This window comes from Schistocerca gregaria, chromosome X (assembly GCF_023897955.1).
Source record: "Schistocerca gregaria isolate iqSchGreg1 chromosome X, iqSchGreg1.2, whole genome shotgun sequence".
NCBI classification, from domain to species: Eukaryota; Metazoa; Arthropoda; class Insecta; order Orthoptera; family Acrididae; genus Schistocerca; species Schistocerca gregaria.
The window spans coordinates 791,814,062-791,840,738 of record NC_064931.1 but is presented as its reverse complement, the minus strand read 5'-3'; the positions used below and the strand labels follow the sequence as shown (position 1 = coordinate 791,840,738).

Here is a 26,677-nt window from a genome sequence, read left to right as displayed (position 1 = left end):
CGTACACATATGTCACAAGATGAGACATTTCACGGATGTCTCCCATTGCCCAAGTGCATCAGCGAATCTATGCAGTGCACAACCTTCCTCTCCCCATAATGTCAGACTCTGAAGCTTACTTCATTCTGCAGGATTCTTCAGCTTCCAGCGTGGCTAGCTGTATGTGCCTCGGAAGGACCCAGCAGCCGCATGCTACACCTGCCTCTGGACACCACGAAGGGACCTTTTGTTGATGTTCTTCAGACAGAAGCCACTATTCAATACTGCACTCCTTCCAGGTTCTATTCTCTCGGGAACATGTCACCACTGGGAGTGTCTCGCTAGCTCTTTGGGGAGCACCTTCCTTCTGGACCTGTGGTCGTCCACCACAACGCTCCTGGTGCTCCTAGCTCCCCTCCTGTACTACAGCAGTGCTCCATCTAGGCCTTTGCTTCCCCATCGATGCTGTGGGTAAGCCAGGTCGAGTGCACCTGCCACCCTTCCGAGGCTGACCTGTCTCTGGCACATCAGTTCCTTTCGTCCGTCCACATCTCCGCTCTAGGAGCCATTATCCTGCCTTCCTGCAGGGAGGAAGTGCACGTTTCACTGGTTTGCAGCATGGGGGCAGCGATCTACTATGCCAAGTGACGATTGGACACCAGGCAGACATTACCACAGTCGTGGTTATGGTTCACTCCGAAGGTTCTTCGCTCCTCTTCCCATGAGGGGGAGGGGGGTGGGCATGTTACGTCCTCCAGTGTCCGCCAGACATTTCATTGTACGGCACAACGTCACTCGTCACATAATCAGCAGGCACAGCTGTTGTGCAGGGATGACAGTGACGGACACCTCAAGAGGGCACCGCAGCCGACTGAACTACTTTACCAAGCCTTCCTCCAAACGCCCCCTGAATAATATCCTGCAAGCAGTTTATCATATTGTCCAGCAGGAGCCAATCACGTGGATTGAGTATATTCATCTGCGTGATAATATAATCAGCACCGAGGTGCCTCTAGATTAATTTCACAGCGAGTTCACAGTACGCTCATTCCACTGCTGGAGTCCCTGCTGAGAAAACAGCGAGCTACTATCTACGGAAGTCACCACTGAATGGTATCACCACCAGTGCAGTAAACCTAAAGGAAGTCCTCTTGAAAGATAGCTTGGTAGATACGTACTTCTAAGAGGCACTCTCAGACTTTTACAGTATGTCAGGTTGTAGTCTTAATTATTGGAATTGCCTGTTCCAGGAAGTGCAATTTGTATTCAATTATACCAAAGTTCTAAGTTGCATTCGAGTATTCTAATAAATGCAGTTATTGTACCAAGATTACTTATTTGTGGAGTTTTCTCTAACACTGGTCTGGCCCAGTCATTAATGGACGTTTTCACTTATCGGTATTTACCCTCGCCTACAACCAAAGACCGGCACGTCACACACATCAAACAAGTTTTGCATCATCCCGGATTCCAATACTGCTTGCTGAAGACAGACGTTGACTTAGGATATTGTATCACAAACACAGTCCCTCTGACTTTTCAGCGATGGTACTAAACCCACCCAAAGATGTAAACAACCATGCATGAGTAGCGCCTATTAGACGGAGGGGGTCCGACAGCCGATCAGTTCCAGTCATTCCACCAGGAAGGAGGTACACGGCTCGTGTTCTCGTGTTGTCTTTAGTTCAACCATGCCTAGACGGTCAGTACCGCGGTTCGATCGCGTCCGCATTCTTACTTTGTGCCAGGAAGGACTCTCAACAAGGGAAGTGTCCAGGCGTCTCGGAGTGAACCAAAGCGATGTCGTTTAGACATGGAGAGGGTACAGAGAGACAGGAACTGTCCATGACATGCCTCGCTCAGGCCGCCCAAGGGCTACTACTGCAGTGGATGACCACTACCTAAGGATTATGGCTCGAAGGAACTGTGACAGCAACGCCACCACGCTGAATAATGCTTCTCGTTCAGCCACAAGACGTCGTGTTACGACTCAAACTGTGCACTCGAACCCGGATTTCCAGCTTAATGCTGGCGGTCGCCTTACCATATTTTTTCTGCATTTCTTTCGTTAATGTTCGTTGTATTTGGTCGTAGCGGACGTCACATGACATCTGTTGAAGATCCTGTCACTCAGTTTGTTTATTACAGAGGCCAGCCAGCTCTCTGACCGAACATGCTGAGCTACCGTGCCGGCAACCACTGGGCTATCCAAGCATGACACACGGCCGACCCAAACTTCCAAGTATTGTCAACCACGCGTCTACAACCTGTACTCGTACATCTGTTATGCATATTTTCGCACAGGGGAGACAGTTTACTTGACAGTCGATTGCCCGGAGTCGGCAGATAAATACTATATTCAATGTGTGCGTTATTTCAAATTACGATGCAATAATTCTTCGGATACACGTGCATGTCCGAAGGAACATTGCATCGTAATTTGGAGTAACACGGGCATTGTAATAGCGTATAGCAAAAGTGGTTGGTTCACAAAGCACATCCACGAAATGATCGCTTGTTTCTTATGGTTAAACTGGGCATGTCACTACCACTTTGTCACAGGACCAAAGAACAGTTATGCTGGACGGTACACAACACATTTTTGCCACAAGTCATCGATTAAATCAGGAAAATTGACCGTTCATCACAGTGGCCGTTACAGGTGCCACAGAAAACGTCAGAGAGATTATTGGACCGAGAGTCATGCATATATTTGTCTTTTAACGGCTTCTTTTTGTTCCCTTTTGTCAGACAAAAATTGTGTGGACAAAGATTTTGGTCACCTGAAGAAGCTGTTCTGTCTTAAAATTACGTCTTTGAGGCACAAAATTCAGTGTTAAAATTTTTTCAGAATGCATGCAAAAGTGTACATGTTCAAAAGGCTAATATTTTGAGAGAAGATGAAACTATTTGTATCAAAAGAATTTCTTTCAATGTTTTTATAAAAATTTAATTTCGGCTCTGGTATCAACGTCTAAATTAATGACACTTCATCAGTGTACGGGATTACACTTGTCTTAAAACGAATCTTACCAAATTACCACTAACTGTCGTCTACACATGAAATGTAAAGTAATGTCTGTATGAACCGGTAATCTCCATCTACAGTGCATGAGTAGATTGCTTTCGCAGTGAGATCAGCTTTGCAAGATGTAATGACATGAATATCCTGTGCAGCTCAAAGACAACTTAATTTACGCTGTAACGCATTACTATCTCTGCAGTATTCCTAGCCTTGATAGTCACACTCCATATTGTTGTTACATATGCTAAGTGGAAGGAGAACTCTCTGGGAAGGTATTCCATCACTGTTGATGGTGCACTTCACCGGCCCTTCAATGAAATTGAGTAATTAATTCCAGTTTTGCCAAAAAATACACATTCAATAGGGATAATGCACCATCGCTAGTTTAATTATATCTTCACCACAACGAGGTAAGGAATGTGAAACACTACTGCAATTTAAAAAAAAACATAGGTATGTTTCGAAAGTTAGATTTTATGAGCTGCAATTCGGAAAAATAGTCATTTTATATTGTATAAAATTCATTTATTGCAGCGAGCACGTGCACCGTGGCACTAATAATTGCACAAGCTATTTTTCTTTTTGCAAAAGCTTTTCGGAGTATTGACACTTTAGCTGATAGTTGCAGTTGAAGAATGCCTGGGTGCTTCCGGCGACTGAAAGGTCTCAAATGTCCTGAGGGCAACAGTTTTCTCTGCTCGGACGTCCTCCTCTGAGATTATTCTAAGAGGGCAACTACTGGACTGGGACCTGAAACAAAATGTTGTCACAGTCGCATATCGTACTGTCCCTTCTATAATTATTTAAAAACAGTCGTTTTATTACGTTAGGTAAAGCTGGCTCAGCACACCATTCCTTGTCCCGATTCGGTAGCAGCTATCAGCCGTTGTCTCGAGGACGACATCTGAGATCGACCTTGTATCTCCCCTACCTCTGTCGAAATCTGGGACCTGAGCTCTCAATGTACATTCCTTTCCCACTGGTGCAAAACGACAATCAGAGCACTGGTGCATTCTTTGCGCTTGTTCTTCTAAGCACTTGTACGCCTCAGTTTTGTGTATTGTAAAAGCATGAATTGACTCGTCCAAATCAATCACCTAGTATTCATTATTCTCTGGAACACATCGTTTCCCTCTGTTCTCAACTTCTGTTCCTGCTGGAATGTTATTCACTTGCACTGGAGATTTTCTATGATCATATCTTGCAAAGTTTCAGTCCCTTTCTTACTACTAACATTCACTTGATTAATTACACACTGAAGCGCCAAAGAAACTGGTATAGGATTGCGTATTCTTTTACAGAGATATGTAAACAGGCAGAATACGGCGCAACGGTCGGCTACACCTATATAAGACGACAAGTGTCTGGCGCAGTTATTAGATCTGTTACTGCTGCCACAATGGTAGGTTATCAAGATTTAAGTGAGTTTGAATGTGGTGTTACAGTCGGTGCACTAGCCATGGGACACAGCATCTTCGAGGTAGCGATGAAAAGGGGATTTTCCCTTATGACCATTACGCGAGTGTGCCGTGAATACCAGGAATCCGTTAAAACACCAAATCTCCGACATCGCTGCTGCCGGAAGAAGATCCTGCAAAAAGGGGACCAATAACGACTGAAGAGAATCGTTCAACGTGACGGAAGTTCAACCCTACCCCAAACTGCTGCACATTCAATGCTGGGTCATCAGCAAGTGTCAGCGTGCGAACCATTCAACGAAAATCATCGAATGGGCTTTCGGAGCCGAAGGCCCAATATTGCACCCTTGATGACTGACGACACAAAGCTTTGCGCCTCGCCTGGGTCCGTGAACACTGACATTGGATTGTTGATGACTGGAAACATGTTGCCTGGTCGGAGGAGTCTCGTTTCAAATTGTATGAGCTGATGGACGTGCACGGGTATGGAGACAACCTCATGAATCCATGGACCCCGCAGGTCTGTAGAGGAGCGTTCAAGCTGCTATATATGCAAATAAGAGATTTGTATCTTTCTATTTAGCATTGGCCACCAGTCATTAACATTAGCGACGATTTGTTCGTCGTCACCGTAACAGAGACGACACGTGTAACTTACTTCCTGAAGTCCCTGCATATAGGGTGTTTCCTTAATAGCGAGCAAAATTTTAACAGGAAATAGAGGATGTTCCACAGAACAATTTGAGGTAGAGAACCTGGGGCTGGAGAAGCCAGCTTAAGGAGATGATCGGAATAAAATCACATTCCTTTGTACTGTTTTACTTACATCAGTTAACTGCAAACACCATCATTGACACAATGAACATAACATTTGTATTGTATCTTATAAAATGTGCTGAAACTGACAGCCATCAATCTCAGTGCAATGATGACATCCGGGAACAAGATTCTGAAGCACAAATGTAAGAAGCTTCAACATCGCAGCGGGGATTGTCCAAAATTTTACATCGGGCAAACGGGACGAGCTCTGGGTCTCAGGTATAAAGAGCATATTCCTACTAGAAGCGGTGACGGTACTAAGGACTCTACTTACGCGGAACACTTTGTGCAAACGGCTCATGCGCCGAGTCCTCCAGTTAATATCGAGTTACTTAATGCCGAGGTTAAGGGCTTAAAACTGGATGTTTTGGAAGAAATACAGATCTTTAAGCATCTGCAACGTGATAAAGACAATATCCTTAACGACCAACTCCTACTAAGAAACAGAAATTTTTTTGAAGGTTTCGCACCTCTAATTTGTTCTTCATACATGTAAATCTGATGATCTGGGGATTTTCACATGCGTGCGATGATTGGCGAGCGCGGTTGGTCAAGTTGTTCATCTTCTTTCCTTTTATCCTCATTTTCCTTTTACGATGAAGGTGACTTTAGCCCGTTGAACACCTCACGTTTTATCCCCATATCTTTATTACCACGACGTCTTTAGATTACGTCCACTCAGCCCCCCCCCCCCCCCCCGGCTAACTACTGGCTTTAGGTATAATTTTTAAGAGTTCCTCCTGTTGTCATAAGTAGCTTCATATATGTTTCTTTCCTAGCATAAGCAACCGTGGGCGGTTATTTTTAGGTTTCATCCCCTATTTAGCTCGTCACTTATTCTATCCATTCCATTTTTTCATATACGTTGATGCACGGTTGGGAATATACAGGGTGTTTCAAAAACGACCGGTATATTTGAAACGGCAATAAAAACTAAACGAGCAGCGATAGAAATACACCGTTTGTTGTAATATGCTTGGGACAACAGTACATTTTCAGCCGGACAAACTTTCGAAATTACAGTAGTTACAATTTTCAACAACAGATGGCGCTGCAAGTGATGTGAAAGATATAGAAGACAACGCAGTCTGTGGGTGCGCCATTCTGTACGTCATCTTTCTGCTGTAAGCGTGTGCTGTTCACAACGTGCAAGTGTGCTGTGGACAACGTGGTTTATTCCTTAGAACAGAGGATTTTTCTGGTGTTGGAATTCCACCGCCTAGAACACAGTGTTGTTGCAACAAGACGAAGTTTTCAATGGAGATTTAATGTAACCAAAGGACCGAAAAGCGATACAATAAAGGATCTGTTTGAAAAATTTCAACGGACTGGGAACGTGACGGATGAACGTGCTGGAAAGGCAGGGCGACCGCGTACAGCAACCACAGAGGGCAACGCGCAGCTAGTGCAGCTGGTGATTCAACAGCGGCCTCGGGTTTCCGTTCGCCGTGTTGCAGCTGCGGTCCAAATGACGCCAACGTCCACGTATCGTCTAATGCGCCAGAGTTGACACCTCTATCCATACAAAATTCAAACGTGGCAACCCCTCAGCGCCGCTACCATTGCTGCACGAGAGACATTCGCTAACGATATAGTGTACAGGATTAATGACGGCGATATGCATGTGGGCAGCATTTGGTTTCCTGACGATGCTTGTTTTTACCTGGACGGCTTCGTCAATAAACAGAACTGGCGCATATGGGGAACCGAAAAGCCTCATGTTGCAGTCCCATCGTCCCTGCATCCTCAAAAAGTACTGGTCTGGGCCGCCATTTCTTCCAAAGGAATCATTGGACCATTTCTCAGATCCGAAACGATTACTGCATCACGCTATCTGGACATTCTTCGTGAATTTGTGGCGGTACAAACTACCTTAGACGACACTGCGAACACCTCGTGGTTTATGCAAGATGGTGCCCGCACACATCGCACGGCCGACGTCTTTAATTTCCTGCATGAATATTTCGATGAAAGTGTGATTGCTTTGGGCTATCCGGAACATACAGGAGGCGGCGTGGATTGGCCTCCCTATTCGCCAGACATGAACCCCTGTGACTTCTTTCTGTGGGGACACTTGAAAGACCAGGTGTACCGCCAGAATCCAGAAACAATTGAACAGCTGAAGCAGTACATCTCATCTGCATGTGAAGCCATTCCGCCAGACACGTTGTCAAAGGTTTCGGGTAATTTCATTCAGTGACTACGCCATATTATGGCTACACATGGTGGATATGTGGAAAATATCGTACTATAGAGTTTCCCAGACCGCAGCGCCATCTGTTGTTGACAATTGTAACTACTGAAATTTCGAAAGTTTGTCTGCCTGAAAATGTACTGTTTTCCCTAGCATATTGCAACAAACGGTGTATTTCTATCGCTGCTCGTTTAGTTTGTATTGCCGTTTCAAATATACCTGTCATTTTTGAAACACCCTGTATGAGCTATTTAGTCCCGACCCATGTATAAACTTTCTCGTATTCGTATGCGCATGCGCATTCAAGTAACTTCCCTTGTCTTGCGCATGTGCATAGGTTGCGGGATCGGGCTTGTAAGTGAGCGACCATTTGTTGTTGCAGTTTATGGCGGGTCGTGGCTCATCGAACATAGGCCAGTGTGAGGTGGAGCGTACACTATTAAGTAGTGGTTTTGACTTTGTACATATGTACTGTTAGCGTTTTACATTTCTTTTTCGTTTATAAATGTATAGCTATGGTGTTCTTTTAATCATTGACAAAGGTCTTCTTAGGTACTTGTGGGTTTTATTGTTCTACGCCGAAACCTGTGTTAACACTAGGTGTTTTTTTCGCAATCGAGGCGGGTTTTTAGTTTTTTAATAAACCCTGACAAATATCCCTGGTGCATTTCGAATAACATCACAGGCAACTACAATTATGGCAACTAATTCCATCGCTGTATCTACTGGGATCTCATACACAAGTGACTTATGTATCCCCGTAGGAAATAATTTAGGGGATTCAAGTCAGGCCATGGAAGAGGACCTCCCCTTCCAATCCGGCGACCAGGAAATTTAGCACTGAGATGGTCGTGGACATCAACGCTGAAATGAGGTGGTGCACCGTCATGTTGTATGCACATTCTCTCACAAACAGCCAAGGGTACGTTCTCCAACAACTCAGGTAGAACTCTTTGCACGAAACTCAAGTACAAGTGGCCACATAGACGTCCAGGTAGAAGATATGGGCCAGTGAGATTGTCTTCTACAATACCGGCTTAGATATTCGCAGCAAAACGTACTTGATGATGTGACTCTGCCACAGCATGAAGGGTTTCGTCATCCAACACATGGCTATTCCTGCTGTCGAAATACCATCCGGATCATCATGACTTCCTAGTAAGCGGGCTCGGGTTCCCTGTTTCCTTGTAGGAAATAAAGAATGTACATGCATATAAACAACACAGTACGTGTAAAGTTGTAAGCATGTTAGCTGTAAAGAAGTTAGAAAATAGTAATGCTAGACAAAGCGGTCGACAGGTTTACTTCCACATCTCTTTGAGCTGGCTTCCACGACCCCAGATTCCCTACCTCAAATTGTTCAGTGGAACAGTCTCTGTATCATACAACATTTTTGCACCCACTTACGGAAACACCTGGTGTATACACTTTACTGATATATTCTCATATTTTACAAAATAATTGGTTTTATAGTTAGGGTGATGTTTATGACTTTTCTTCATTTATAAATTCAAACACTTTTCTTAAGGTACCGTATTTAGGTTAATGTGACTCAACCATGTTGGCCACCGCCTTTTCCATGTATCTCCATTCGCAAACTTCGGCATGATATAGGGGGGGTAGGACGTCAAACGGGCCGACTTGGAGCAGGAGAGGCACCACAGGACATTTTAATGTCCACTGTCTATACTTTTACAAGTAAATTCATAAAATTTTGTCAGCATGACCAGGAAGGATTTAGGATTCACACTCTTAGCAGTGGAAGTTCAAAAACATAACAAAATTATTTTTTTTCATGTGATATTTCATCATTTTTTCACTTACTATTGGCTGCATTTGTTGCTATAGGTACACTTTACTTCATAAGTAAGAGGGACTGTTCGATGAATTTTGCACAGCATACAAACCACACTTACAGGTGTCTGAAACTCTAGAATCTATTTAATTTATGAAACAATGAATGAGCTGTTACGTTTTCAACTTTATGTATAGAAAAAAATCAAATTTTGTAGTTAATTATCTCAATTTTTACCATAGTTTTTAATAGATTTGGAAAATTCTAGACTTTCATACACCTGTAAGTATGGTTTGTATGCTGTGCAAAATTCATCAAAGAATCTCTCTCACTTGTGAAGAAAAATGTACCTATAGCAACAAATGCAGCCAACAGTAAGTGAAAAATTGATGAAATTTGATATCTAAAAAAAAATTATTTTGTTATGTTTTTGCACTTCCACTGCTACGAGTGTGAATGCTGAATCCTTCCTGGTCATGCTGACAAAGTTTTTGTAAAAGTATAGACAGTAGAAAATAAAATGTCCTGTGGTGCCTCTCCTGCTGCAAGTCGGTCCGTTTGACGTTCTATCCCCCTTAATAGAATGTAATGTCAGCATCACTCGTGATATTTCACTCACGAGATAGTCACGAGGAACACAGCGCTTCATACAGGAACTACTAACTGAGTCATATTTCGTGTAATATAACCACAAGATTAGAACGACGAAGCTGCCTGATACTTGCAGACACATTTCTTGTGTTTACGATCGTTTCCTCTCACCATGGCCTTCCACGCGACACGCAAACTGCTGCCGCACGGCGACGCCCTACGGTCGAAACTCTCATCAGTTATCGATTCTGAATCTCATTCACAACGGCCACTACTATTTCTGTAGTAACCTCACTGAAGCACGCCGGTTTATTAAACCTTATTCTTAGTGCGGCCTGTTTGATTTTAGTAATTCATACTATAAAGGCAAGAGCGGAGCTCTGATTGGCGGCTAATGTTTTGGCGTGAACTCCTCTGGGACTCATCAAAAGAGAGGAGAGAATTTATGACAACAATTTTTCATTCGCGTTAACTGAATCTTCCGTCGGTTCTTGGTAGAACACTATAATAAATGAAAAGCACTAATTTACTTTTGTTCTACAGTATTACTATTATTGTGTTAATCGGTTTTCTGCTTACAAGGCCATCTTCAGACATTCTTTGATAGGTCAACAAATAACCACGAGCCGTGGTTGGCTGGTGTAGTTTTCAAGGTCTTCTTTCGATGGGACGCAGGAATTAGAGATACGCAGTACTAAGAAGGCATTCGAGGTCTGAGGGTGGAGCAGTATGTATTCCGGGTGTCATGCTGGTAAAGTAGCCCTATAGATGGGGTTTCGACTCAGGTGCTGTGAATGTTGGTAAGTGTTCTCGCTCCAGTGTTTAAATGTGAGAGTGGCACCGTGTGAATTTTTGGAACGTCACAATAATGTAAGATGTTATTTAAATCCGTATGACTTCCTGTGCATGTCTGAATATCACTATTGTAACATGGGTAGGGGAAAGTAGGGTAAATTGGCACAGAGGGTAAAATGACGCACCTCAATTTTTTTTTTTTTTTTTTTTTTTTTTTTTTTACTGGAAGAGCTACTCTTGTCTGGTTGGTGCTACCATCTGGTGCTCAGTAATACAAATAACCATACAGAGTGCGAGAAGAGTTACTTGCCAGTTGTTGGCGCAAGAAGCAAGAGGTTGTTTTGTCTTTGTTTCATGTAATACTTCATCTCTAGTTTCTGAGCCATTTCCTTTTATGATAAAATACAAGTTTTAGTTGTTATGCCTATTTCTGCAATTAATAGTCACGATTATATAAGTATTATTTGTCTTAAGCATAGCGCAAGTGTGGAACTATAGTTTTATACAAGCCATGTTTGTTGGGGTAATTTGAAGATACTCGAGCGCCATGCACTGCGCCTCGACTTCCGTATGCGCCTCCCACCCTCCACGACGATCCTCTCCTAGCTGATTTCTTTCCCCCATCTGCTCCTTTTCCTCGAACATATCCATGTCCTCTACACCTACCGCCGCCTTGATCCCCCTCATCCCTTGGTTGATCCTCTCCTCTTCAACCCCCACCCTCTGCGCACCTTCACCGTTGTGTCCCGCTATCCTCCACCTCTACACCCTTCATCTCCTTTCCCAAGGTGGCTTCCGTCAACTCCCCCTCCCAAATGATACCCTCTCTCCCTCTATTTATCCCTCCTATCAAATCTGATCCTCACCTCCCCCTCCCTTCCTCTGTCCTTTTCCTGGGTTCCCTCTCCTCCCTCTTCCATCCTATTTTTTCCCTGTCTACCCTCTCTCTGCCTCCCTTCTCTCCCCCAAGTCGTTTTTGCTCCCCCCTCTACTGCCTTTCCCATAGCGTTTGCCCAGCCCCCCCTTTTTCTATGTTCCCTCCCTCCATCGGCTCTCCCCCTTTTTTCCTTTCCTCTCCTTCCCCCTTTTTCCCCTCATCGGTACAGGTCCTCTCCCTCCCCCCCCCCCCCCGGCCATCTGCCGCCGTGTCGCCTCTATAGTGCTGTTTTAAGTGAGTGTTCAGTGATGTGCGTCCCCTGGCAGTGTTGCAATCAGCCACCTTACTGTCGCTAGTTATGTTTTTTTTTTTATCTCATTCGAACAGAAACCAGACTGTCGCCGTGTTTTCTAAATTTTGCATGTCTACTTCCTATGTGTTTTAATCAGCATCGACGACTGTTTTGTTTTTACATTTTCTTTGTATCTTTTTCTCCATATTTCAGTTTTTAACAGTCACCGTTTTATCGCCTGCTTTTGTTTGCTTTTCATATCCCCTGATACTGTTTTTTAAGTTTTCTGTAGGCTGTAAAGCGGCGTGTTATGCTGCTGCCACCCCGCCCGCCCATCTGGGGGGAATCGAAATCCAATAAAGAAAAAAAAGAGTGATTTGACGCACGGAAGTCGAGTGCGTCATTTTACCCCACTTCAGTTTCACACTAATGAAAGTATGTAGCTGAATGAGATATGCTAACGCATGTTTACTGAAAAGCAAAATGACCTACTGCGTCTTTTTATAAGACTGGGTTCCCCTCCTCAAATGCCAAAGACATAAACCCGTTAAATAACGAGATCTTCTTGGATGGCGAATGAATTACAAAATTCCGTCGTTGATGTTCATAATGGGACTTCTATTGGACAGCACCATCCAGCACAACATACCAGAGTAAATGATTTGTACATAGTGTGTGGTGGATTCGGCAAATATGACGAGAAAAGGTACAGCTGTATTACTTGTTTTCTTTGGTGTCGTTCTGAATGCAGTGGGTAGGATAATCCTGGAAATTATAACTGTGAATCCTGTCAGAAGAAGCGTTAGTTATTTTACAAATATCCAAGAGACCAATTACTATGTCATTTTACACGGTATGTCGGGTAAAATGACGCACTGCAATGATGTTAGAATTATCATTTTTTTTTATCTAAAACGTGTAGCTGTTAATTTATGGTTTTAAGATATGTTACTGTGAACACACGCAGCTAATGCTATAAGAAAGTTGGAGCCTCTAGGTATTACAGAATAAAGTTTGTAGTCAAAATGCCTTAGGTGCGCCAAATGTCTTCAGTTTCTTTGTGTATTAGTACACAGAACTCAAACATCTGGTTTCAACAGTGGCTCAAACCTGGCCGGTCATGTAGTCGAAATGGGCATGGAAGATAAAAACGGGTGCATCATTGCATGCTGCTTCAAATCTAGTCCAGAGTTCATCGATCATAGTGATTGGCGACTGGTGACAACCAGTCTCACGGCAACCCAACATCAGATGTTTTCAGTGGGTAAGAGATCTGGCCAGTGGCCAGGGCTACAGTCCAAAACCTTCTGTATCCGGATAGATAATGACAGCACGGGAAACATAGCTTCTTGAATTATCTTTCTGGAGAGAACGTGATGGAGAACTGGAAGAGAAAGTAACGCCACCGTCCTTAACGTGTCAGAAAGTTAACGGCTGCTGCCCGAATTACCGGTATGTGTAGGCGACCGTGTTGTGTACCCAGTGGCGCCCCGAACTATCACACTAGCTGCTGGGCCCGTCTGACGCTATCTAGAAATCTTCCTTCTCCTCGTAGTCTCCATGTGATGCTGTGCATAGGCGCAGGACTCGTCTGAAGAGATGACGTGATGGCACTCCAGTTGTCGTTGGGGTCATCTTTGCGGGCAGGCTTATCTACAGCCGTCTCGAGGGAAGCCGCAACAACGGTCGCAGTGCTGGCTGTCCCTGGTGTTACAGACGTCATCGACCGCACCCTTTCTCAATCAATCTGCTAGCTTCTTCACTCGCTCTCTTCATTACTCCTGTTGTATAGCGATGCTCTATCTCTCTCTCTCCTATCCGTTCTTGCCAGTGCCCGTAGTTTAAACCCATATTCTTGTAATACTTCTGTTTGTTAGCCACTTTTAAAGAACGAAAATAAACTGCCGTCTTCTTGTAGCCAAGGTTACTGTTTCCGCTATTTATGTTACAGTTATCTCTGAGTTTAGGATTTCATATTAAATGTATAACTCATTATACATACACTCTAAGACAAAAAAAAGATGCACCACAAAGAAATAATCCGAATGAGACGGAAATCTGTAGATGTGGTGCACATGTACAGACAAACAATTGACTACAATTTCAGAAAAAATGGATGATTTATTCAACATAAAGAGCTTCATAAACTGAACAATTCAGTACAGTGTTGGTCTACCTCTGGCTCTTATGCAAGCAGTTATTCGGCTTTTCATTGACTGATGGAGTTGTTTGGTGTCCTCCTGAGGCATACCGTGCCAAATTTTGTCCAACTGACTCGTTACATCATCAAAATCACGAGCGGGTTGCAAGGTCTCTGCCAATAATGCTCCAAACGTTCTCAGTTAGGGAGAGATCTGGCGACTTTTCTGGCTAAAGTAGGTCTTGGCAAGCACGAAGATAAGCAGTAGAAACTCTCGCCGCGTGCTGGAGGAAACTGTTGTGCTGAATATAAGCCCAGGATGGCTTAAAATGAAGGGCAACAAAAGATACATCTTCGCTCATCATTGGGGCTCAGTTCAAAGCAGAACTCATCACTGAATACAATTCTACTCCGATCAATAAGATTCCAGGCCAAAGACGTGTTTGAAGCCACTGCAGACTATGGCGGGATACCAGCCTAAGTGTCGTCCACCATACGCTCTGACAACTAGGAATATTGGTCTGGGTTGCCACAGCTTTTCATAAGAGGGCCCCTTCGTTAGTTATCTGTGCCACCCTTACAACACGATGTACATCGACGACATTGTACACCCCATTTTGCTGCCCTTCTTGGAAAGCCATCATGGGCTTACATTTCAGCAAGGTAATGCTTTCCCATACATGGCCTTTCTTCGTGCTAACCGAATGTTATCTTCAGGGCCGGTTTAAAACCCAAGCGATGCAAGCCAGCGTTGGGACACCAAGCTGAGGGCAGCGCCAGAGGCGCCATAAGTTTAAGTTTTCTGTAGAGAATGTATTGGGCAACGGCCTTGCCGCAGTGGATACACCAGTTCCCGTCAGATCACCGAAGTTAAGCGCTGTCGGGCGTGGTCGGCACTTGGATGGGTGACCATCCAGGCCGCCATGCGCTGTTGCCATTTTTCGGGGTGCACTCAGCCTCGTGATGCCAATTGAGGAGCTACTCGACCGAATAGTAGCGGCTTCGGTCAAGAATACCATCATAACGACCGGGAGAGCGATGTGCTGCCCCCCCCCCCCCCCCCCTATCGGCATCCTCCACTGAAGATGACACGGCGATCGGATGGTCCCGGTAGGCCACTCGTGGCCTGAAGATGGAGTGTGCATAATGTATTACAATTAGGAAAAAAAAAGCAGCGGCTGCTTGAGGCTTCAAGCTGCGAGGGGTACCAGGTTCGTCCAAGTGCAAGTTTTGTATACAGTAGCTATCACAATCATTTGCGAATACTGACACAAGGGAAAAGAAGGGGAGGGAGGGAGGGGGTACCAAATTATAAGTCGTATGTGTGGAAGAATGTTCTCTAACCGGGCCTGTCTACTATGGTTATCAAGGTCTCCAGATCTCTCCACAGTTAAGACCGTATGGAGTATTATGGGGAGGTCCCTCCACCAAGCTCGGTATTATGGCAATCTAACACGCCAATTGGACAGAATTTGGCACGCGATTCCCCAGGAGAACATCCAGAAACTCTCAGTCAATACTAAGTCGAATAACTGCTTGCTTAAGAGTCGGAGGTGGATCAACGCTTTATTGATTTGCTAAGTTTGTGAAACTATTTCTGATGAACAAATCATCAATTTTTTCTGAAATTGTAATCATTTGTTTGTCTGCTCATGTACATCGCATCTACCAATTTCCGTCCCATTCGGATGATGGATAATTCTGTTTTGCGAAATACCTGGAAATTGGAACGCAGATGAGACGCATTTTCGTTGTGATCACTTCATCAAGCTTTTCCTCTAATTATCAAGAACTTTTGACGGGTGTCTGATATGTTTTCATCTTGAACATTCATATGTGTATAAAGCATTTATTCATTACATCTTCCTTACGTACGTTCGACATGTAACGTTTACTACTGTTATGAATCACACTCGGAAGCATCGAGACATTACCAGAATCTATCATAACACATCAAGTCGATTCCTCAGTTTCATTATGTTAAGTACGATGTGTGGTGCAGGCTCGTGACCAGGCTATTGGCCCGATTGCAGATAAAGTTCAGCCTTTCTACGCAGCGGCAGTAGGAGGAGGAGAGTAGTGGTTTCACCTTTTACCCCCGGGAAGGATCCCAGTTGTCATTTTATAGCAGAGCAAGTGGACCTGGGGACCTCATGGAGGAAATGGAACCCCTACTCAGGGTTGAACCCAGGACCTACAGCGCCGTGTCTAGTGCTCTTCCTGCCTGACCACTACGGTCACTCTGTGCCAATGCTTACAGCTAAATATAAACGGCGTACTTCCTCAGTGAAAAGAGAAAAAATGCTAACTTAAATTATAGATGAGCTGTCCCATCATTATCCGGTAGTATCATGTTGGTCTTTGTCACAGAGACGTTTTTTTTATAATTCTTTCTGTTGAAAATCAGTGACAAATGTTAGTCTAGTAGGAATTCAGTTTAAATAAATAGTTCCGACAGTTAATTTCAATATCTTGCAGTTTCGGTGTAGAACCCCGCGAATCTATTTTATATAATTGTAAAAACTCGGTAAGAAAGATCTGATAGAACCTAACAACAAAAATCTATCTGGTCCAGCTCACTGCACGTGTGGCCTAAGGCTCCGCCCTCTCTCCTCATCTTTATGTCCTGTATGCGATCGACATACACAAACTAGTACCACCAGCCCACTTTCTTCATTATGCTGATGACACTGCGTTATCTACCCTATTCTTCAGAAATCTCAACTATCCTTTCATATCCACCTCAGTCAGTTTTTCTCCTGGTGCAGCGAGTGACTTCTTCAGATAACCATTGGCAGCTTCCGTCTCCATGAATTCGGATTCACCATTTACGGCGGTCCTATCCAGTTAACTATTACGCCTAAATATATTGGACTACTCGTCGACCGACTTCACCTGGTGACCATCAAGTAGGAAGCCCATAACAGACAAACAATTTAAGCTACCAACTGATCAAACTTGGAGATTACACTCCTCCATTATTCTCCCACCCCAAAAACCTTGACCCTCTCCTATCCAAATACTGCATCAATATCCGCTCCACCAAATTTCCATCAGTTCCTCCGAAACCTCGAACGTTGTAAGGAGCACTGCTATCTTTGATGTCATAACATATGGATAATGTATTCCATAGTTATCGCTGGTTTCTGGAACTTTCAGAACCGAGTGCGCCTTTTCTGTGACGCAGCTATGTCTTCGTGTATAATGTCTCATCGTTAGTAGCCACGCGCCAACTTAATGTGGGGAGTAGAGTCGGTGTTAAGCTTCCGTACTAATCGGACGAGTGCTACCGTGCCACGTATAAGTAACCTGCAGAATTTGGTGTGAATATTTAGAAGCGTTACATCGGTTTGTAAAGAAAAGTGTTACAGAAATTCAGTTAATTCGCATAAAGGCATGGGGTATTAATTAAGAGATGTATGGTTGATACAGTATCGAGTCTGAATATAACTAATTGTCGTCGAGAAACTTATTATTAGTAGAACGTAAGTGAAAAGGCTTCCTTGATCAGTGATTGCCTGCTTAATTAATGTGGAAACGCAACGAAGCAATAGTTGCTTTAGTGTGAATGTGAAACAAACAGAAGTGTTTAACGATACTGGGTGAGCGTAAGCATTGTTAGGGAGATTGTTACTAGCAAAAGGAACAGTATACAGTATACTTTGATTTGTATTGTTATTATTTTAAAGTGACGTGTTTCATACTTTAATTGAGTAACTTAAATATCTGAAACTTAAGAGACATATATTCGTATTAGCCACATATTCACGTTATTTTCGTAACAAATCTTGATTTCTCAGCAAACCCACCAAACCAGTCTGACAGTCGCAACATATACCTTATCAAAACAAAGGACAGACATATGACATTTACCTCTGTGACATGACACAGTTTACATTTTATCATCGCAACACAACAGATATATTTCAACGTCATGCACTCGGTCTTACTTTCTTCATCTGTTTAGCTAGCTCCACATCGACTCATTATCATCTCATCAAATTCCTAGCTCTCCTCACTCAGAACTGAACACCTTCGAGAAAACGTACACCATCCGCAAACTCGACTACAATAATTCTACTTTCTCCCCGCTAACTTCTGTTCCTAGCAAGGTGCAGCGCTTATATCAGTACATTACATCAACCCTACACCTGCACATTATCCACAGCCTCTCCCAACAGCATTTCAACCGTCTCCCTCCCCCAAACCTTGAAATCCTCCCGACGTTTACCCATCCTACCAACTATAATTCCATCCCATCCATGTTACCTCACCACGGATCCTTCTTCCCCCTTTTTTCTCCATCTCTCCTTACCCACTTTTCCCCTTTTATATGATATCCTCACCGACCTCTCAGACTACTCCTTCCTTTATGCCTCTCCAACATCCACTCCCTCTCCATCAGTACTATCCATCAGTCCTCCACATTTATACTCACACTCTCCTACCGTACTAAAATTCTGACGTTTTTCTGTCAAACGACATTCTATTTTACTATGGCAGTTCGTTCACCTTTTACTGACAGTGTAGTACTTCACTGTCAAGACCATGGTTTCATTCATAGTATTCTTATTGTTATCGATGTTCCTTTTAGCATTCCTGTCTTAAAATTAACGACCGGAAAAATCAAGTTTATTTCATACAAAATCTCTATCAAATTTATTGTTTCAATTTTTCAAATCACCCCATCTTACTTTTCAATTTATATTTATTGTTTTCTGCTTTTATCGTGCTCTGCTTCCCCTTTGGCTGAAGAGGGTAATAGTAACGCTTACAGCCCAACATCCGCCTGGTCTGTGTGGGGCGAGAGAGAATAATAACAACAAATAAGAAAAATATATTTGTGACAATGCCACTAAAAACTCGAGGGCATCCATGCTTTCATTCTACACTGCGCCACATATTTAAAGGATCTCTTTCTCAAAGCCCCGTAACTGTCTCCCACTACGACGTAGATGTCCGAAATTTGGCACAAAGCTGCCTATAACATCCTTCTTTAATAGTGCAGAAGTGTGGCGCGCCACGTCCCCTCCGGCTCGACGACACTTCAGACAGAAAAGTGTCGACACATGCGAAAAACAGGCCAGAGCTCAGAAGCTCACGTGATGTGTAAAACGGGTTAATGACGTTACATTGACACCAAATTTCACCGCAATTATTCCAGTTGCTCATCGCACTGCGTACCGCCGCTTTCGACTGTGAAATGTATGGGGATCAACACCCACGCCCTTTATGCCACCCATGAGGCGTTTTTCGCGTCAATTCTGAGCAGCGGTGTGTCTGAAATATTTTCCTCGGCCACCCATGAGGCGTTTTTCGCGTCAATTCTGAGCAGCGGTGTGTCTGAAATATTTTCCTCGGCCACCCATGAGAAAACAACGTGATCTTAACGCTGGGCGTTGCTGTTCTAACCTCCATTTTAGAGGCGTCTAAAGAAGGGGTGAAATGTGGGTAAGAGGGATTGTGACAACGTTACCATCGTGTGACACGTACACGGTTTCGTTGGGCACAATTATGGTGAAATTGTGTGACATCATTAAGTCACCTTACACGTCACATGACCTTCTTAACTGTGACCTTTTTTTCACTTGTGTCGGTATCTTGTTGTTTGAAACGTCATCGGGCCCAAGAGTGACGTAGCAGGGCGCCACGCTTTTGAAGCATTACGGAAGAGGGCACCTATGAGCCGAATTTCAAACTTCTAGGTCGCAATGGAAGGCAATTATAGGGTTTCGAAAAAGTGATCCTTTCATTGTGTTGCTCCCTGTATTATGCGACACTAGTGTAATTCCATTAAAAAGTTTTTGTTTTGTGCTGCTGTCTCCAGTCAAGTCGAAAACGTCGCCTCCTGACTATCAGTAAGTGCAACAATCATAAACTACTCCTAAATTACATTTTACATCTTGTCTTCACTAAACCGATTGAGATGGAGCAGGAATGAAGGGATTGTATTCACATTAGAGAGGATCGGAGTACAAACTCTCGTCGAGTCATTCTGATTCCGATTCCCTATAGTTTTCGTACATAGATAGAGTCACATTCTAAGAATGTTCCTTCGGAAAGGATACGTCAAATTACTTACTCCATTTTGGTCACATCCGAGTTGATACTGAGTCTTTGATGATCTGCTCGTTGATGAGACGCTACAACCCAAACATCCTTCCTTCCTAACTTCTATTTTCGAAGACCATAGAGTGTCAGCTTATGACCTTGAAAAAGACATTGATACTGGCGCAAGTGAATAACTAGAACTAAGATCTCAGTTCCTTTATCACATGAAAGTACGAATTATACCAAACTTACTAACAAATATTTTTAAATTTATTAATACTGAAATAAAATACCGTTAGGTTTGTGACTGGCCGTTGTGGCCGAGCGATTCTAGCCGCTTCAGTCTGGAACCGCTCGACTGCAACGGTCGCAGGTTCGAATCTTGCCTCGGGCATGGATATGTGTTATGTCCTTAGGTTAGTTAGGTGTAAGTAGTTGTAAGTTCTATGGGACTGATGACCTCCCTCAGATGTTGCGTCCCATAGTGCTCAGAGCCATTTGAACTTTTTGTTAAGTTTTTGACTGTATTAGAAAATTTGCAAAATGAAAATTGACACTTTTCTGCTTGAGGCATTTTTTTTTACATTTGTTTCACAAAATGGCGTGGCGGATTTTGATAGCATTGTGATATCGTCAGATGCAAGACATATTAATTTATCTTGCATTCTGAACATTCACCTGACATGCTATGTTTTTGCTGAGTCTACCAATTACGTTATGTGGCTACATATCGCCTCTGATCGGAAAATTTAATAAAATTATTTTATATAATTTTACGTATTACATTGTCTGAATGGGACCTGCAAATATCTTTCTAATGCCATCATTTTACATTCTGGATACGTTCGACAGCTTTCTTTTATATTTTCATGCTTTCAAATGAAAGAAAGAGCTAAGGATCAAAACTCTAGGACTTTGCTGAGGTGGAATAATGTTTTGAGAGAAATAATGCGTTGCGAAGTTGACTTCATTGCGGAACACGAGGCAGGAAGCCATTAAATCAGTTCTTGCTTATAAAGTTATTTTAATAGAAAACTTTTCTCGTTACCTCTTATTTTGTTAAATGACGCTGACGAAGTAGATGAAAAATGTATACGCTACTGGTAATAAGGAATCTAACAAGCCTGAATATAGAGTTTATAGCTTCGAACGCAGGGAAGATAAAGTTATAAAACAAAGACCAGCGCTTTCTCGCCGATCCTACCCTTTTGGCGTCACAGAGGACGCACTTTTGGTTGTTATGGCAACCACGACAAATTGCCTTCGATGTTACTCGCTGGCCCATGCTGTCGATACGGAGTGGCGAGGCAGTTACTCATTCTCTGACATCGGCGTCCAGGCAGGCAGTTGGCGTTGCCGCTTTCGTGTCTTTTATTCATTAGAAGGAAGAGGATTAAATGTAGGATATATGAACGGGATTTATCGAGTGGTATAACTGTTGCTGTCCTTTCCTGGCTTTCTGTCGATACAATCAGAGACTTTTGAACATCACTTAAGTTCATTACTCATCATTTCTATGCCTGACAGTCTCTTAAAAAGTCTCCCCCCCCCCCCCCTATAACTCAATACACTTGCTGTTTTGTTTGCTGCAAAAAGCAATATACCATGATGAGATTAATTTATAACGATAACGTGTTGCTGACAATCAAGAACATTATTTTGAAATTTAAGTAGAAAATCTGGAAATCCTCAGTAACTTATGTTCTTCAAATGTATAGCCCTATGATGATCATAAATGCCATTGCTTTTTACTGAGCTATTTAGGTTCATGTTCCACAAGTAATTTACACGATAAATCGTAATGATGTGGAAAGAGCAATTTTATATTCACGTCATGCTGATGATTGACAAGTGTATTTTTAAGACATATAAATGTGATTTAGTAATTCCAACTCATCACCTTTTGCACACTACAATAATAAAAATTCTTCTATAAAATAGACATGTCAAAGGGAAACGTTGTCGCTTTGTTTCAAAATTTTACATTGCTGTCTGTCAGATATTTTATATCACTGGGTGATCAAAAATTTTGGATGAAGCACTGTGCAACGCTTTTTGTGCTAACGACATCCGCATTGTGAAGCAGTGAAAGTCATTTTTTGCTTCTGGTATTGTACTCACGTACATCATTGTTCCTTTTCAACTGCAGTGTATTATTCACAACAAACTTCATGAGAGTATAAATGTACTGTGAAGCAGTAGTGAAAATGCCCAACTCCTTAAACAGATATCTACTAACTGATCGTGGGTGAGCGACACATATTATTTTTACAGCACGTTTTGGAATAATGAAGACTTCCTTTCTTAAAATTGAGTTACCTCAGAAAATTATTTGACATGACATCATTGAATGAAAATACGCAAAATATGTCAGCTTAATGATTTGTCTCTCCAAGATTTGTAATGATTCCTAATGCAAATGTGGCAGGTGTTTCAAAACATGCCTTTTCCAGTTTAAATCTTCATCATTATGGAAACTCTAGAATTTTGAACTCTCCATCCTATTTATTCTTTCCTCATGTTGTGTTACACATGTCATTGCTGTAGTACATCTAGACATGCAGAACTGAATATAATGTGCCTTTTTAAAGTAGAGAGTGATACCATTCGCTCAGAGGCGAAGAACATGCTTTACATTTCTTCTGTTGCTGTATGTATGCTTTGAATGGTTACAGTAGTATTGTCAGCCGCAAAAAAAAAACTAATTCTGCTTGTATATTAGAATTACACGAATGAGGAACGGTAGTGGACATAAGATTGAGCCTTGGGGAACCCCATATGTGACATCTCACCAGGCAGAAGAAACATACTTGATGACATTATTCATTAGTTGACTATACCATCTATCCCATAAACCTTAGTATATGAAGGAGAACATTGTGATTAACAGAGTTAAATACCTTAGCTACGTAGCATTAAATACCAACCATTGGCCGGCCGCGGTGGCCGTGCGGTTCTAGGCGCTGCAGTCCGGAACCTCGGGACTGCTACGGTCGCAGGTTCGAATCCTGCCTCGGGCATGGATTTGTGTGATGTCCTTAGGTTAGTTAGGTTTAAGTAGTTCTACGTTCTAGGGGACTGATGACCTCAGATGTTAAGTCCCATAGTGCTCAGAGCCATTTGAGCCAACCATTGCTAATTTGTTACTTAACACTTGTAAAATTTTGTGAGTGAACTTGGAAATGACATTCTCAGTAAAACAACTCTTCTGAAACTCAAACTGTGATGTACTGCGGACATCATTGTTGCTCATTTGGGATATTATTCTAGAATACATCACCATCTAAAAAAAATTCGAAAATGATGTATATAATGAAACAGACCTGTGGTAATTGACATGTTTCCCATCACCTTTCTTACACATTGGTTTACCAATGACATATTTCAATACCTCTGGAAAATTTCCAGGAGTTAGTGATGCATTACATGTTTCAGATAGGACAGACCTTATTATGTGGGAACAAATCTTTAGTGCTTTGTTGGAAACACCAGAAAATCCAGAGAAGTTTTTATTTTGGAGAGAATATAAAATTTTCTCAGTTTCAGAAGGGACGTTGATGATACATGCATAAGATTCACTTTTATGAGAGTTGCTTTTACAACGTAATGCTCTGATTTTCCTCTTTAACTGTTTGAACATATCTTTTCTCCTACATAAGAAATTATTGTTAAACATATTTGCTACCTGTGACACACCATTTTTAGTCCTTTCGTTTTATTCAGTAGTGATTAAATCCTGTTCTTTGGCCAGTTGTCCTGTCTCTCGTTTAACTACTTTCCACATATATTTTTAAGCCTGTTGTTGGAAACACTGATTTCTGACATAGTGTTTATGTTCCGCGATTATTTGATAACTTTTATTACTAATTTACGTTCGTATAGGCCCACAGCATGATACAAACCTTGTAAAGACATTATATACGTGTACAGATGAATCCGAATCCGCCCATTTCGACTGTAATTGACATTATCAAGCCATCTGCAAATAATACATAGAATTTTATCATTATTTAATGAAAGTTTTTGTATTTACATGTTATAGCTATATAGTGTGTCTACACGTTAGTACTTTCGTGTAGATATTCTTGGCTTCCATATCATCTCGGTGGCTACCGTCGCTTATTAAATTGCAGTCTATGTTTCGTGGTCTTTGTGTGTATTTTATCGAATTTTTGAAAGCTTTCTGGCCCTTTTTCACATCAGTGGACGTTGTCCAAAGTATTTTTGTTTATGTTTATATGTTAACGAATTTGTGACAGCATATTTGACAGTTGCACCAACGATGTTGGGTGGTTACGAAGTTTGTTGTTCTTGAAGTTAATTGATTAATATTTTAATCTTTGCTAGTAATTTTATCTTTGACTATGAAACGTTTTCTTTGTGTTTGTCAGTATCCGTTATCTTAATTTAAGATCTGAGTAAAATTTCCTATGTAGTTTTTATGTTTAAAGTCTGTTCGTCTGTTCTGCGGTTGCTTAAATGTGTGGATACGTATTTCAGTTGCTTCAAGAAAGTTCATCCTAGTGCCTTTGGTATTATGTAAAAGGTATTCATTGCTTCTTCTATATATTCCGCTTTGTGGTTTCCGGATTTTAAGCGATTGAAAAAGTAGAGACATAACTCTCGTGATCTCTAGTTTGCTCTCGACATCTAATGTAAAAATTTCGTCCTGTTTGAGTAACGTAAAATTTTTCATAAATTTTACATTCGGTTTTATACATGCCTTCTGTGGCGTGAACTGCTGATTTAGTTTTCCCTGGGTGAATTCGTGATTTTAAGTTATTGCTGGTTCGGTAAGCGAATTTTACTGTTGTATTTATTAGTAATGCATCCGATTTATTAGATGTTTCATAGTTATATCATCGATATACACGAGGTTTTATGTTTCGTAGGTGATTCTCTTATTAATTTTATGCCCCTATGAATATTGTTGTGTGTGATTTTAGTGTATTTTTCACGGAATGAAACTACTGAGACGGCGTTCAAATCGTTCCGTTGGGCTGCATATTCCATCACGGCAATTTCCTTATGTATCGCTGATTATTCCAGCTGTAAACTGGTCTACAGATTTATAATTATGTGTAAATATGTGTATTTATGTGTCTTAGGATCGCAGAATTTTTCTTTTACGGTAGTACCTATATTTGTGGGGTTCCCGTAAATTTCAAATTTTTGTGTGGTGTTGATATTGCTAATTGTCAGGTCTAGAAAATTTTCTGATTTGTTGGTTTCGGATTCGATTGTAAATTTCATTCTTGAATGTTGTTGATTTAGTTCTTTGTGTAGGCCTATATGTTGGATGTCGGGGTCGCCTCCACCTATTAGTAACAAAGCATGAGTATCACCTACAAACTCGTATCTGTGATAATATGTAATTTTCTTGACTGATGGATTAGTGGGAATAAAATTTTTTTCTTCTATTTAAGGAGTTTGCTACTGAACGGCAATGCTACATCCTACATCCTACTCTTAGTTTGTGTATAAACTGTATTGTTGTGCCAATCGGATCGTGACTGCCCGGCGCATAGGACGCTCCAAGTTTGAGCTCTTGAAGGCACTGGGTTTACACCTGACACCGCTTCAAGGCGTACAGTGGTTATCTCGGGGAAGCGGACTCGGCCAGCATCAAATCTGGAGGAAGATCCCGATACAGGATTAATGCTGCACGCTTTGAGCATGTAATATGGAATAAGTATAGTGTGAAGAGATGTGAAATGAGACCATAACGTAAAATTAGTTTTATGGAAGGCGAAATGAAGACATAGATTTCTTGGTAGAATTCTGGGAAAATTTAATGCAACTGCAAGGGAAATTGCGTAAAAGACGCTAGTTACATCAATTACAGAGCATTTTTCCAGTGTTTCAAGTCCTTATCAAGTAGACATGACAACATACATCGAAAGACTTCAGTGACGCTTTGGCAGGATCGTTACAGTTCGATATATCCTATACGAACGTGTCATAGAAATGCTCGCAGAACTGAAGTGGAACTGGTTGGAAGAAAGATGGCTTAACTCTAATTAAATTATGTTAGGTGAACTTAGATAACCTGAATTTGAGGATAAGAGACCATTTTCCTGACACCATCTAATATTTCACGTAAGGTTGATGACAGCAAGGCAAACAGAAATAAACAATAAGATAAACAGAAACACCTCACGGTGGTAGTTTCCATCTCTGACTACCATGCGCTTCTGACCCCGAAAGTTTCTTTTTGGGATCATATTCTACTCGGTTCGACATTTTCCACTGATGTCTGATGAATTTGCTCCACTCTGCCGCATTCGTTCTCGAAGAACGAACGTTTTCTGTGTCCAAGAGGACTGCTAGAGCTTATAAACTAATCTGCGTCACAGAAGTAATCGAAAAACTTCAGTGGAAGCAATTGTCGATGTGCATCACGGGAGGGTATGCTTATATAATTTCGACAATCGACGTGCATTACTTGAGTCCCTCACCCCAACCTTCGCCCGCTCTTGGGTCATACGTCGTGCGTACTGACTATGACTATAAAATTTATCGAAATAGTGCTTTTTACCAAGGAGTACCAATAGTTTTCTTTCCTCGCATCCGACTCCAACGGAACAGGAAGGAGAGGGGGCATATCACAGAGTTTACAGGCTAGTACGTACCTTTCAGTTGTTAGCGAAAACAATTGGCTGTCGTATAGACGGAAATACTTTTATCTCAGAGCACTGAGA

At 42.1% G+C, this 26,677-nt stretch overlaps 1 protein-coding gene and 1 pseudogene across 1 annotated transcript in view; one reads left to right on the top strand and one right to left on the bottom strand.

Moving 5' to 3' along the window:
• LOC126298324 (uncharacterized) overlaps positions 1-26,677 on the bottom strand; it is an 897,680-nt gene that overhangs the window by 448,065 nt on the left and 422,938 nt on the right. The window lies entirely within an intron of this gene.
• Positions 14,745-14,862, top strand: LOC126299641 (5S ribosomal RNA; annotated as a pseudogene).